This window comes from Engystomops pustulosus, chromosome 4 (assembly GCF_040894005.1).
Source record: "Engystomops pustulosus chromosome 4, aEngPut4.maternal, whole genome shotgun sequence".
In the NCBI taxonomy this organism is placed as follows: Eukaryota; Metazoa; Chordata; class Amphibia; order Anura; family Leptodactylidae; genus Engystomops; species Engystomops pustulosus.
In genome coordinates this window covers 62,524,720-62,539,854 of record NC_092414.1, presented here as the reverse complement: position 1 = coordinate 62,539,854, position 15,135 = coordinate 62,524,720, and the positions used below count along the sequence as shown (strand labels likewise).

The 15,135-nt window shown below is 48.5% G+C and overlaps 1 protein-coding gene across 9 annotated transcripts in view; it reads right to left on the bottom strand.

Annotated features, from left to right (window-relative positions):
- LOC140126526 (ranaspumin-like) overlaps positions 1-15,135 on the bottom strand; it is a 96,216-nt gene that overhangs the window by 50,910 nt on the left and 30,171 nt on the right. The gene's annotated exons all lie outside the window — the stretch shown is intronic.

Below are 15,135 nucleotides of genomic sequence, written 5' to 3'. Positions count from 1 at the left end.
CAGCGGCAGGCTAGAGAGTGGCATGGCGACATACCCTAAATCAGTGATGGTGAACCTTTTAGAGATTGAGTGCCCAAAATGAGACCTAAAACACACTAGCTATTTCCAAAGTGCCAACACTGCAATTTAGGCAGTAACAATTTTATTGCTACCAGAATCTTTGAGCTCTAATCCGACCCTGTCCACACCTCTTAACTCTTCAGACAGGACCAAGCAGCACAAGATGGGTCACTACTTGGACTGCCTGAGACTGCAGGAAGGTGTTATGTCAGACAAACTCTGTGCCTGGGAGACAGCCAGTGTGCCCACAGAGAGGTCTCCAAGTGCCATCTCTGGCACCAGTGCCATAGGTTCGCCTCCACTGCCCTAAATGGACTCAGGCTTTAAACCAATGGGTGGCAGAGAGGAACCAAAGGAGGTGAGCAAGAAGCGCTCAAATAATATCGGTACATGATAAAAGTTTGCCAGTATATTTTGTGGATTACACAGCAGGGTGGCGACAAAGTTAACATGGAAGCCATGAAAACAATCCAAAATTCTTCCTGACACAGCTCGTTTAATAAGGGGACCATGTATGGAGGCAGTGAACTAGTAGTAGATTAAAGGTGCTGCAGTTAAAACTATGTTAGTTGGATCTTGGCATGGAGCTGGCGCTCCGCTGCCAGGCGAGCTTTCGCCAATCCAAGCCCCTGTCTCTAGGCTACTCCCCAAACAGCACTTCTAAGAACCTTTTGTATAAGATCAAGTGTAGTAGCGTTCTTATAAGTTTAGGATATGGCGGGTGAGGGGAATGTAAACAGAAGCGCAAGAAGCGCTGAAATAATATTGGTACATGATAAAAGTTTGCCAGTATATTTTGTGGATTACACAGCAGGGTGGCGACAAAGTTAACATGGAAGCCATGAAAACAATCCAAAATTCTGCCTGACACAGCTCGTTTGATAAGGGGACCATGTATGGAGGCAGTGAACTAGTAGTAGATTAAAGGTGCTGCAGTTAAAACTATGTTAGTTGGATCTTGGCATGGAGCTGGCGCTCCGCTGCCAGGTGAGCTTTCGCCTGTCCAAGCCCCTGTCTCTAGGCTACTCCCCAAACAGCACTTCTAAGAACCTTTTGTATAAGATCAAGTGTAGTAGCGTTCTTATAAGTTTAGGATATGGCGAGTGAGGGGAATGTAAACAGAAGCGCAAGAAGTGCTGAAATAATATTGGTAAATGATAAAAGTTTGCCAGTATATTTTGTGGATTACACAGCAGGGTGGCGACAAAGTTAACAAGTTTGTTGTGGAAGCCATGAAAACAACCCAAAATTCTGCCTGACACAGCTCGTTTGATAAGGGGACCATGTATGCCTACAGTTCATGCCAGTCGCTGCACTGGCTGCCAGTCTCCTTTCGAATACAGTTTAAAATAATAACCCTCATCCATAAAGCTCTGTATAATGCTGCACCCCCCTACCTTTCCTCTCTTATCTCAGTCTATCGCCCAACCCGTGCTCTTAGATCCGCCAGTGATCTTAGATTAACCTCTACCCTAGTGCGGACCTCCCACTCGCGTCTCCAAGACTTCTCTAGAGCTGCACCAATTCTATGGAATTGTCTGCCCCGGACTATCAGACTAATACCTAACCTCCAAAGTTTCAAACGTGCTCTTAAAACCCATTTCTTTAGGCAAGCCTATAACACTCATTAACTGCATGAAGTTTTAACTCTTCTACTAACCCGTCCTGTGTCGTCCTCCCATCTGTTATCCAGCAACCAACAGGCACCAGACTTCTCTGCAGTCCCATTCACCCTGGACCTGGTATATAAGATGACGGCTGAGTGGTTCAAGTGACAGCAATTCCATTTATTATATTTTGTTCTATTCCCTAAGAAGAATGGCTTGACCATTAAATATTCTTTTACCTCGTGTTACCCCATCATCTTCATAAACCGTAAGCTCTGGCGAGCAGGGACCTCACTCCTGTTGTTCCATACAAATGTTGTGCTCTGTTATATTACATTTGTATTTGTTTCCTATGATTTGTAAAGCGCTACGGAATATGATGATGCTATATAAATAAAGATTATTATTATTATTATTATGGAGGCAGTGAACTAGTAGTAGATTAAAGGTGCAGCAGTTAAAACTATGTTATTTGGATCTTGGGATGGAGCTGGCGCTCCGCTGCCAGGCGAGCTTTCGCCAATCCAAGCCCCTGTCTCTAGGCTACTCCCCAAACAGCACTTCTAAGAACCTTTTGTATAAGATCAAGTGTAGTAGCGTTCTTATAAGTTTGGGATATGGTGGGTGAGGGGAATGTAAACAGATGCGCAAGAAGCGCTGAAATAATATCGGTAAATGATAAAAGTTTACCAGTATATTTTGTGGCTTACACAGCAGGGTGGCGACAAAGTTAACAAGTTTGATGTGGAATGCCCTGTAATAGCTCTTGGGCGGTGTGCCTTTTATCACCTAGGCTCAGCAGTTTGAGCACCGCCTGCTGTCGCTTAGCGACGGCACTGCTGCTGTGCCTAGAGCTACCGACTGATGGCGCCATGCCCACGGATGGTAATTCGGAGGAGGTGGAGGAGGGGTGGGAGGAGGAGGAGGTATAGTAGGCCTTTGAGACCTGGACCGAGGTAGGCCCCGCAATCCTCTGCGTCGGCAGTATATGACTAGCCCCAGGGTCAGACTCGGTCCCAGCCTGCACCAAGTTAAGTGTAGTAGCGTTCTTATAAGTTTGGGATATGGCGGGTGAGGGGAATGTAAACAGATGCGCAACAAGCGCTGAAATAATATCCGTAAATGGTAAAAGTTTGCCAGTATATTTTGTGGATAACACAGCAGGGTGGCGACAAAGTTAACAACTTTGATGTGGAATCCATGAAAACAACCCAAATTTCTGCCTGACACACCTCGTTTGATAAGGGGACGATGTATGGAGGCAGCTATATGGACGACTTTTGGAGGTAGCAATGGAGACAACGTGTGGAGGCTGCTATGGAGACAATTTAATTTGGATAGTGCCTGTATGTGGCAGTCCAAAAAAGTTTTCAAACCAGAGAAGCAGGTAGGTGGCCCTCCAGAAAAATTAAATAGATTGAGTGCCTGTATGTGGCAGTCCAAAAAAGTTTTCAAACCAGAGGAGCAGGTAGGTGGCCCTCCAGAAAAATGAAATAGATTGAGTGCCTGTATGTGACAGTCCAAAAAAGTTTTCAAACCAGAGGAGCAGGTAGGTGGCCCTCCAGAAAAATTGAATAGATTGAGTGCCTGTATGTGGCACTCCCAAAAATTGTTTAAAACAGAGGACCGGGTAGGTGGCCCTCCAGAAAAATTAAATGCATAAAGTACTATAGCTAGAGCCAGTGGGCCCTGTCAAAAAATAGCCAGTTTCCTCTGCTTTACTGTACAAAGAGGAGGAGAAGGAGGAAAATGAGGAGGAGGAGGAGTGGATAAATTATTCAGGTTGAGCTTCCTTCACCTGGTGGAGATTGGAAATTATGAGAAATCCAGGCTTTATTCATCTTAATAAGCGTCAGCCTGTCAGCGCTGTCAGTCGACAGGCGTGTACGCTTATCGGTGATGATGCCAGCAGCTGCGCTGAAAACCCGCTCGGACAACACGCTAGCGGCAGGGCAGGCAAGAACCTCCAAGGCGTACAGCGCCAGTTCGTGCCACATGTCCAGCTTTGAAACCCAGTAGTTGTAGGGAGCTGTGTGATCATTTAGGACGATGGTATGGTCAGCTACGTACTCCCTCACTATCTTTCTGTAAAGATCAGCCCTACTCTGCCGAGACTGGGGACAGGTGACAGTGTCTTGCTGGGGTGACATAAAGCTGGCAAAAGCCTTGTAAAGCGTACCCTTGCCAGTGCTGGACAAGCTGCCTGCTCGCCTACTCTCCCTCGCTACTTGTCCCGCAGAACTACGCACTCTGCCGCTAGCGCTGTCAGAAGGGAAATAGTGTTTCAGCTTGTGCACCAGGGCCTGCTGGTATTTATGCATTCTCACACTCCTTTCCTCTCCAGGGATGAGAGTGGAAAGATTTTGCTTGTACCGTGGGTCCAGGAGAGTGAATACCCAGTAATCGGTGCTGGAATAAATTCTTTGAACGCGAGGGTCACGGGATAGGCAGCCTAGCATGAAATCTGCCATATGCGCCAGAGTACCAACGCGTAAGAATTCACTCCCCTCACTGGCCTGACTGTCCATTTCCTCCTCCTCCAACTCCTCCAACTCCTCTTCTTCTGCCCATACACGCTGAACAGTGAAGGACTCAACAATGGTCCCCTCTTGTGTCTCGCCAACATTCTCCTCCTCTTCCTCCTCATCCTCCTCCACCTCCACCTCCTCCGATATGCGCTGAGAAACAGACCTAAGGGTGCTTTGGCTATCAACAAGGGAATCTTCTTCCCCCGTCTTTTGTGACGAGCGCAAAGCTTCCGACTTCATGCTGATCAGAGAGTTTTTCAACAGGCCAAGCAGCGGGATGGTGAGGCTGATGATGGCGGCATCGCCACTGACCATCTGTGTTGACTCCTCGAAGTTACTCAGCACCTGACAGATATCAGACATCCACGTCCACTCCTCATTGTAGACTTGAGGAAGCTGACTGACCTGACTACCAGTTCTGGTGGAAGTTGACATCTGGCAGTCTACAATCGCTCTGCGCTGCTGGTAAACTCTGGATAACATGGTTAATGTTGAATTCCACCTCGTGGGCACGTCGCACAACAGTCGGTGAGCGGGCAGTTGGAGGCGGCGCTGCGCTGCCCTGAGAGTGGCAGAACCTGTGCTGGACTTCCTGAAATGTGCACAGATGCGGCGCACCTTCGTGAGCAAATCAGACAGATTGGGGTATGTGTTGAGGAAACGCTGAACTATCAGATTTAACACATGGGCCAGGCATGGCACATGTGTCAGTCTGCCGAGTTGCAGAGCCGCCACCAGGTTACGGCCGTTGTCACACACAACCATGCCTGGCTTCAGGTTCAGCGGTGCCAGCCACAGATCAGTCTGCGCCGTGATGCCCTGTAATAGCTCTTGGGCGGTGTGCCTTTTATCGCCTAGGCTCAGCAGTTTGAGCACCGCCTGCTGTCGCTTAGCGACGGCACTGCTGCTGTGCCTAGAGCTAACGACTGATGGCGCCATGCCCAAGGATGGTAGTTCGGAGGAGGAGGTGGAGGAGGGGTGGGAGGAGGAGGAGGCATAGTAGGCCTGAAAGACCTGGACCGAGGTAGGCCCCGCAATCCTCGGCGTCGGCAGTATATGACCAGCCGCAGGGTCAGACTCGGTCCCAGCCTCCACCAAGTTAACCCAATGTGCCGTCAGCGATATATAGTGGCCCTGCCCGGCAGCACTCGTCCACGTGTCCGTGGTCAGGTGGACCTTGTCAGAAACGGCATTGGTCAGGGCACGGATGATGTTGTCTGACACGTGCTGGTGCAGGGCTGGGACGGCACATCGGGAAAAGTAGTGGCGGCTGGGGACCGAATACCGAGGGGCGTCCGCCGCCATGAGGTTGCGAAAGGCCTCGGTCTCTACTAGCCTGTAGGGCAGCATCTCCAGGCTAAGCAATCTGGAGATGTGGACATTAAGGGCTTGGGCGTGCGGGTGGGTTGCACTATATTTCCGTTTCCGCTCCAGCGTCTGGGGTATGGAGAGCTGAACGCTGGTGGATGCTGTGGAGGATCGTGGAGGCGACGATGGGGTTTTTGTGCCAGGGTCCTGGGCAGGGGGCTGACTATCAGCTGACACAGGGGAAGGAGCAGTGGTGTGCACGGCCGGAGGTGAACGGGCTTGGTGCCACTGAGTGGGGTGTTTAGCATTCATATGCCTGCGCATACTGGTGGTAGTTAAGCTAGTAGTGGTGGAACCCCTGCTGATCCTGGTTTGGCAAAGGTTGCACACCACAGTCCGTCGGTCATCCGGTGTTTCCTTAAAGAACCTCCAGACTTCTGAAAATCTAGCCCTCGCCGCGGGAGCCCTCGCCACGGGAGCTTCACTACGTGACACATTTGGCGCTGATGCACCTGCTCTGGCCCTGCCTCTCCGTCTGGCCCCACCACTGCCTCTTCCAACCTGTGCTGGTCGAGGACTCTCCTCCGTCTCAGAAGCACTGTGTTCACCCGGCCTCTCAACCCAGCTTGGGTCTGTCACCTCATCCTCCTCCGATCCCTCAGTCTGCTCCCCCCTCGGACTTCCTGCCCTGACAACAACTTCACCACTGTCTGACAACCGTGTCTCCTCATCGTCGGACACCTCTTTACACACTTCTTCCACTACGTCAAGAAGGTCATCATCACCCACAGACTGCGACTGGTGGAAAACTGGGCATCGGAAAATTGTTCAGCAGCAACCGGACAAGTGGTTTGTGACTGTGGGAAGGGTCCAGAAAAAAGTTCCTCAGAGTATGCCGGTTCAAATGCCAAATTTTCATGGGAGGGGGCAGACTGGGGGGGAGGAGGCTGAGGTGCAGGAGCTGGAGGAGTGCCGATTTCGGTGACATGGGTGGACTGCGTGGAAGACTGACTGGTGGACAAATTGCTCAAAGCATAAGCAGGTGGTGTCTCACCCCGCCCAGGACCACGGCCTCTGACCCCTGCAGTAGTTGGACGCCCACGTCCCCGCCCTCGTCCTCTACCCCTAGCCCTCGGGTTAAACATTTTGAAAATGAAAGTTATAATTTTAATTTTTTTTTTACTTTTTTTTGTGTTTTTTTGTGTTTTTTATTTTTTTTTTGTGTTTTTTAGTTTTTAAAACCAAACGATGCTATCCTATTGCTATGGCTATTTTCTAGCCAAGTATGAAAGCACACTGCTATGCCAAATGAGATGACGCTGAGTTATGAAAAAATAAACGTAAAATAAAAAGGAAATGGCAGACTGTGCCTAATTGAAATCCAACCCCTAATAAATTTTCCCACTTCGGTCTTTGCGATGGATATGTGCGTCACTAAGTGCTAAACACAGCGGTCGCAAGTCTCACTACAAATTCCTCACAATTGGCTACTAGATGCACTACAGCAAGGCCATCCACCAGCAGATCAACCAGAAATAAAATATATATAACGCTATTGTAGGCGTAAGTAAGCCGTTTGGATTCTCCTTTGGCTATTTTCTAGCCAAGTATGAAAGCACACTGATGAGATGACGCTGAGTTATGAAAAAATAAACGTAAAATAAAAAGAAACTGCCAGACTGTGCCTAATTGAAATCCAACCCCTAATAAATTTTCCCACTTCGGTCTTTGCGATGGATATGTGCGTCACTAAGTGCTAAACACAGCGGTCGCAAGTCTCACTACAAATTCCTCACAATTGGCTACTAGATGCACTACGGCAAGGCCAGCCACCAGCAGATCAAAAAGAAATAAAATATATATAACGCTATTGTAGGCGTAAGTAAGCCGTTTGGATTCTCCTATGGCTATTTTCTAGCCAAGTATGAAAGCACACTGCTATGCCAGATGAGATGACGCTGAGTTATGAAAAAATAAACGTAAAATAAAAAGTAAATTAATTGAAATCAAACCCCTAATAAATTTTCCCACTTTGGTGTTTGAGGTGGATATGTGTGTCACTAAGAGCTAAACACAACGGTAGCAAGTCCCCCTGCAAATTCCTCACAATATGGTACTAGCTGCAAATAAAAAAAAAAAAAAAAAGTATAACGTTATTGTAGCCCTAAGAAGGGCTGTTGGGTTGTTGTTGAATCACTCCTGCCTAACAGTAAGCTAATAGAACACCCTAACGCTTTCCCTGACCAGCAGCAGCTCTCTCCCTAGCGGCATCCAGACACAGAATGATCCGAGCAGCTCGGGCAGCGGCTAGTCTATCCCAGGGTCACCTGATCTGGCCAGCCAACCACTGCTATCGACGTGTAAGGGTACCACGTCATGCTGGGTGGAGTGCAGAGTCTCCTGGCTTGTGATTGGCTCTGTTTCTGGCCGCCAAAAAGCAAAACGGCAGGAGCTGCCATTTTCTCGAGCGGGCGAAGTATTCGTCCGAGCAACGAGCAGTTTCGAGTACGCTAATGCTCGAACGAGCATCAAGCTCGGACGAGTATGTTCGCTCATCTCTAAACATTATACATAGTTGTCATATAAATTCATCCTAAACAGTAAATGGACTTTGAAAGGGGTTCTCTACATTCACAGGAAAAATCCTGTAGGTCTGGAAGAAGGTAAAAAAATAACAAGTACTTGCCCTGTTCTAGCTCAATGTTCTTTTGATGGGGCCCCTGAAATAACTAATTGCTGCAGGCAGCTTCAAATGTCATAGGAACATGAATGGGGAATTTTCAAGTACCATATTTTCTTTTAGCTCTGCTACTGTACATAGGTGCACACCTAGCTCAGCTGCGTGCAAGATCCCCATCCCCCCCCTTCCCGAAGCACAACATTGGGGCAGATTTACTTACCTGGCCCATTCGCGATCCAGCGGCGCTTTCTCTGAACAGGATTCGGGTCCGGACGGGATTTATGATGGCAGTTCCTCCTGCGCTGAAATGCATCTGATCGCGCCGGAATACACCGAGCCGGACCAGGTGAAGGTAAGCGCTTCCCAAGCGACACATTTTCGGTTATTAAATGCGGCGGTTTTTCCGAATACGTCGGGTTTTCGTTCGGCCACGCCCCCCGATTTCCGCCGCATGCATGCCAGTGCCGATGCGCCACAATCCGATCGCGTGCGTCAAAATCCCGGGGCAATTCAGGTACAATCGGCGCAAATCGGAAATATTCGGGTAACACGTCGGGAAGACGCGAATCGGGCCCTTAGTAAATGACCCCCATTAGCTCTCAAATCCTTATAATGACTTATCCCCATACATACCCTCAGCTTCCAAACCACCATATGTAATACATTCCCCTTTAGCTCCTCATCCCTTCCCCTACATAATAATTCTTTATTTATATAGCGCCTACAGATTATGCAGCGCTGCACAAAGCATGACATATTGGTCTACATGGACGAGCTCTCAATCCCTTATAATTAACATCCCTTATCAGTACTTAATATTTTGAGGATGACTAACTGCGGAGATATTTTACAGAAAGGAAAAACGGCCTCCCCTTCCATTGCAAAACATCCTCCAGCCCCTGATAGTATATCCAGCTTTTACATCTCCTGCACATTCCCTGAAGCTCCCCCCTACATTCCTTCCAGCTCCTCATCCCCTCAGTACAACCAGCCTCCCCTTCTCCTGCACATTCCCTCCAGCTCCTCATCCCCTCAGTATAACCAGCGTCCCCTTCTCCTGCACATTCCTTCCAGCTCCTCATCCCCTCAGTACAACCAGCCTCCCCTTCTCCTGCACATTCCCTCCAGCTCCTCATCCCCTCAGTATAACCAGCGTCCCCTTCTCCTGCACATTCCCCCCAGCTCCTCATCCCCTCAGTGTAACCAGCCATCCCTTCTCCTGCACATTCCCTCCAGCTCCTCATCTTCTGGTATAACCGGCCTTCCCCTCTCCTGCACATTCCCAGTAGCTCCTCATCCCCTCAGTATAACCAGCCTCCTCTTCTCCTGCACATTCCCTCCATCTCCTCTTCCCCTCAGTATAACCAGCCTTCCCCTCTCCTGCACATTCCCTCCAGCTCCTCATCCCCTCAATATAATCAGCCTCCCCTTCTCCTGCACATTCCCTCCAGCTCCTCATCTACTCAGTATAACCTGTCCCCCCCTCCCCTGAACATTTCCTCCTGCTCTTCATCCCCTCAGAATAACCAGCCTCCCTTTATCCTGCACATTCCCTCCAGCTCCTCATCCCCTCAGAATAACCAGCCTCCCTTTATCCTGCACATTTCCTCCAGCTCCTAATCCTCTCAGTATAACCAGCCTCCATTCTCCTGCACATTTCCTCCAGCTCCTAATCACCTCAGTATAACCATTCACCTCTTCTGATAAAGTAGTAGATGGATCCAGCACTCGTGGGAAATAGGTTAAATTAGCATTTTCTTTATTTAATCCATATTATGCAGATACAAAAAAACAAAAAAGCCATAGTAAAAAATGAGCTAAGATGCTCCCTGTTAAAAATATGTAGAAACGGCAGACCTACGCGTTTCGGACAAGTACTGGCATATCGTCCTTAGTCATGGTCTATCTGCCTCCGTGTACAACAATGTTTTATACTAAAAAAGAGGTGTGGTAACAAACAGGTGAGTGGGGACATCCACAGAAGAAGAAGGGTAACTGGTTAGTTTTTTATCTGGGATATGGAAATATAATACATACAAAATTTATATTTAGTAGAAGTAGAGTGTATCTTATCTATTATTTAAACCGCATGGATAGCGGGTATCTAATTTTAGGATCCAATGAATCTCTCTATTTCTAAGTTTGTGAGTCCTATCTCCTCCCCTTGGCGGTGCTGTAACCCTTTCCATAGCTGTGACCTGTAGAGTGGATGTATTGCCTTGATGCGTTTCTAGAAAATGTTTGGATAAACATGATTTATTTTTGATAATGTTAATATTAGTGGCATCTCAAATATGTTCCGCTAATCTAGTTTTTAAAGGTCGTATAGTGCTACCGACGTATTGAACCTGACATTGGGTACAGGTAGCCAGATACACTATATAATTGGTATTGCAATTTATCAACGTGGAAATGTTATATTTTTCTTTATTGTGGCACGACACAAATTCTTTTGTTGAAATCATATATTTACATGTGTTGCATCTGTTCCCACCACACAGGTAGGGCCCCTTGGTGGATAGCCATGTGGGAGACTGTTTGCATTGTTTGTTTTCATATGCTGATGGGGATACCATGCTTCCTATTGTTGTGGCTTTGCGTGCTACAAAGCGGCATCCATTTTTGATTATATTATAGGATTTTTCATCAGCTGTAAGTACCGGTAAGTACTTTTTAATGATTTTGGTAATGTCATGATAATCATTGCTGTATGGTGTAGCAAAAACTATTTGATTATTTTTATTGTCATTGTTTTGTGTCCTTTTTGATTCGTGTATTAGAATCTGCCTGTCCATGTTATCTACTTTGTGTGCTGCATTGTTGAGCATCTGTTTGGTATACCCTCTATCTCTAAGTCTTTTTTCTAGTTTTTTTTCTTTCCTGGGTATATAGGTTAGTGTTGCTGCAACTTCTTTTTGTTCGAATATATTCACCTAAGGGTAAATTATAAATGACATGGTTAGGGTGATTACTGTCCGCATGAAGTATAGAATTACCACTAGTGGGTTTTCTGTATAGTGATGTTATGATAGAATTAGTAGAAGCAGATCCCTGTAAGAGTAAATCTAAGAATGGTACTTCTATCATTTCTGTGTTGTGAGTAAACTGAAGATTGTAATTATTAGTATTGATGTAGTATTGATCCATGCACAGCGCGGACCCCCCCAGATGATGAGCACATCATCTATGTATCTTCCGTACCATATAATATGGTCCTGGAATGGGTTGTCCACACTGTACATGGAGCACATATCCCACATGAACACATAGATGTTCATCAGGAAAGGTGAAAAACATGAGCCCATAGGGCATCCCTGAATCTGGAAATAAAACTTTCTGTTGAAAGAAAAATAATGGTTATGGAGTAAAAGATCTGTAACAGTAATTATGTAAGTCAAGAGTTCTGGTGAATAGTTAGTGTATTTATGCATGGCTTGTTCTAATGCTGTCAGTGCCTTGTTGTGGCACCTCTTCTCCTGCACATTAGCTGCAGCTCTTCATCCCGATATAACCAGCCTCCTATTGTCTTGCACATTCCTTGCAGCTCCTCTTCCCCTCACTATAACCAGCCTTCCCTTCCCCTGCACATTCCCTACAGCTCCTCATCATCTCAGCATAAACAGCCACCCCCTCTCCTGCACATTCCCTCCAGCTCCTCATCCCCTCAGTATAACCAGCCTCCCCCTCTCCTGCACATTCCCTCCTGCCCTTCATCCCCTTAGTATAACCAGCCTCACCCTCCCTGTACATTCCCTGCAGATCCTCATCCTCTCAGAATAACCAGCCTCCCCCTCTCCTGCAAACTCCCTCCAGCTCCTTATTCCCTCAGTATAACCAGCCTCCCCTTCTACTGCACATTCCCTCCAGCTCCTCATCCCCTCAGTATAACCAGCCTCCCCTTCCCCTGCACATTCCCTCCAGCTCCTCATCCCCTCAGTATAACCAGCCTCCCCTGCTCCTGCACATTTCCTCCAGCTCCTCATCCTCTCTGTATAACCAGCCTCCCCTGCTCCTGCACATTTCCTCCAGCTCCTTATTCCCTCAGTATAAACAGCCTCCTCTTCTCCTGCACATTCCCTCCAGCTCCACATCCCCTCAGTATAACCAGCCTCCTATTCTCCTTCACATTCCCTCTAGGTCCTCATTGCCTCAGAATAACCAGCCTTCCCCTCTCCTGCACATTCCCTCCAGCTCCTCTTCCCCTCAGTATAACCAGCCTCCCCTTCTCCTGCACATTCACTCCAGCTCCTCAACCCCTCAGTATAACCAGCCTTCCCTGCTCTTGCATATTTCTTCCAGCTTCTCATCCCCTCAGTATAACCAGCCTCCGCTTCTCTTGCATTTTCCCTCCATCTCCTCATCCCTTCAATATAACCAGCCTTCCCTTCTCCTGAACATTCCCTCCAGCTCCTCATCCCCTAAGTAAAACCAGCCTTCCTTTCTCCTATACATTCCTTCCAGCTCCGCATACCCTCAGTACATCCAGCTCCATCTTCTCCCTCCAGCTCCCCATCCCCTCAGTATAACCAGCCTCCCCCTCTCCTGCAGAGTTCCCTCCAGCTCCTAATCCCTAATAGTATAACCAGCCTCCCCCTCTCCTGCACATTCCCCCCAGCTCCTCATCCCCTCAGTATAACTAGCCTCCTCTTGCTCCTGCCCATTCCCTCCAGCTCCTCATCCCCTCAGTACGAAAAACCAGCCTCCCCTTCTCCTGCAAATTCCCTCCAGCTCCTCATTCCCTAACTATAACCAGCCTCCTCTTCGCCTACACATTCCCTCCTGTTCCTCATCCCCTCAGTATAACAAGTCTATCCTTATCCTGCACATTCCCTCCAGCTCCTAATCCCCTCAGTATAAGCAGCCTCCCCTTCTCCTGCACATTCCCTCTAGTTCATCACCTCAGTATAACCAGCCTCCCCCTCTCCTGTAAAGCTCCCTCCAGCACATCATCCCTTTAGTATATTCAGCCTCCTCTTCTCCAGCACATTTCCTCCAGCTGCTCATCCCCTAAGTATGAACAGCCTTCACCTCTCCTGCACATTCCCTCCAGCTCTTCAACCCCTGGCAAATGCAGCCTCCCCCATCTCCTGTACAGCTCCTTCCAGCTCTCCATCCCTCAGTATAACCAGCCTCCCCTTCTCCTGCACATTACCTCCAGCTCCTTATTCCCTCAGTGTAACCAGCCTCCTTTTCTCCTGCACATTTCCTCCAGCTCCTAATCCTCTCAATATAAACAACCCCCCTTCTCCTGCACATTCCCTACAGCTCCTCATCCCCTCAGTATAACCAGTCTCCCCTTCTCCTTCACATTCCCTTCAGCTCCTCATCCCCTCAGTATAACCAGTCTCCTATTCTCCTGCACCTTTCCTCTAGGTCTTCATTGCCTCTGTATAACCAGCCTCCCCCTCTCCTGCATATTCCCTCCAGATCCTTATCCCTCCAGTATAACCAGCCTCCGCTTCTCCTGCATATTCCCTCCAGCTCCTCATCCCCTCAGTATAACCAGCCTCCCCTTCTCCTGCACATTCCCTTCAGCTCCTTATTCCCTCAGTATAACCAGCCTCCCCTTCTCCTGCACATTCCCTCCAGCTCCTTATTCCCTCAGTATAACCAGCCTCCCCCTCTCCTGCAGAATGCGCTCCAGCTCCTTATCCCCTCAGTATCACCAGCCTTCCCTTCTCCTACACATTCCGTCCTGCTCCTCATCCCCTCAGTATAACAAGTCTCTCCTTATCCTGCACATTCCTTCAGCTCTTCATTCCCTCAGTATAAGAAGCCTCACCTTCTCCTGCACATTCCCTCCAGCTCCTCATCCCCTCAGTATAACCAGCCTCCCCTTCTCCTATAAAGCTGCCTACAGCATATCATCCCCTCAGTATAACCAGCCTCCCCCCCACCAGCACATTCCCTCCAGCTCTATATTCCCTCAGTATAACCAGCCTCCCCATCTCCTGCACATTCCCTACAGCTCCTCATTCCCTAAGTATAAAGGGCCTTCACCTGTCCTGCACATTCCCTCAAGCTCCTCATCCCCTTGCAAATCCAGCCTCCCCCTCTCCTGTACAGCTCCTTCCAGCTCTCCATCTCCTCAGTATAACCTTCCTTTCCTTCTCCTGCACATTCCCTCCAGCTCCTCATCCCCTCAGTATAACCAGTCTCCCCTTCTCCTTCACATTCCCTTCAGCTCCTCATCCCCTCAGTATAACCAGTCTCCTATTCTCCTGCACCTTTCCTCTAGGTCTTCATTGCCTCTGTATAACCAGCCTCCCCCTCTCCTGCATATTCCCTCCAGCTCCTTATCCCTCCAGTATAACCAGCCTCCGCTTCTCCTGCATATTCCCTCCAGCTCCTCATGCCCTCAGTATAGCCAGCCTCCCCTTCTCCTGCACATTCCCTTCAGCTCCTTATTCCCTCAGTATAACCAGCCTCCCCTTCTCCTGCACATTCCCTCCAGCTCCTTATTCCCTCAGTATAACCAGCCTCCCCCTCTCCTGCAGAATGCGCTCCAGCTCCTTATCCCCTCAGTATCACCAGCCTTCCCTTCTCCTACACATTCCCTCCTGCTCCTCATCCCCTCAGTATAACAAGTCTCTCCTTATCCTGCACATTCCTTCAGCTCTTCATTCCCTCAGTATAACCAGCCTCCCCTTCTCCTGCACATTCCCTCCAGCTCCTCATCCCCTCAGTATAACCAGCCTCCCCTTCTCCTATAAAGCTGCCTCCAGCATATCATCCCCTCAGTATAGCCAGCCTCCCCCCCACCAGCACATTCCCTCCAGCTCTATATTCCCTCAGTATAACCAGCCTCCCCATCTCCTGCACATTCCCTACAGCTCCTCATTCCCTAAGTATAAAGGGCCTTCACCTGTCCTGCACATTCCCTCAAGCTCCTCATCCCCTTGCAAATCCAGCCTCCCCCTCTCCTGTACAGCTCCTTCCAGCTCTCCATCTC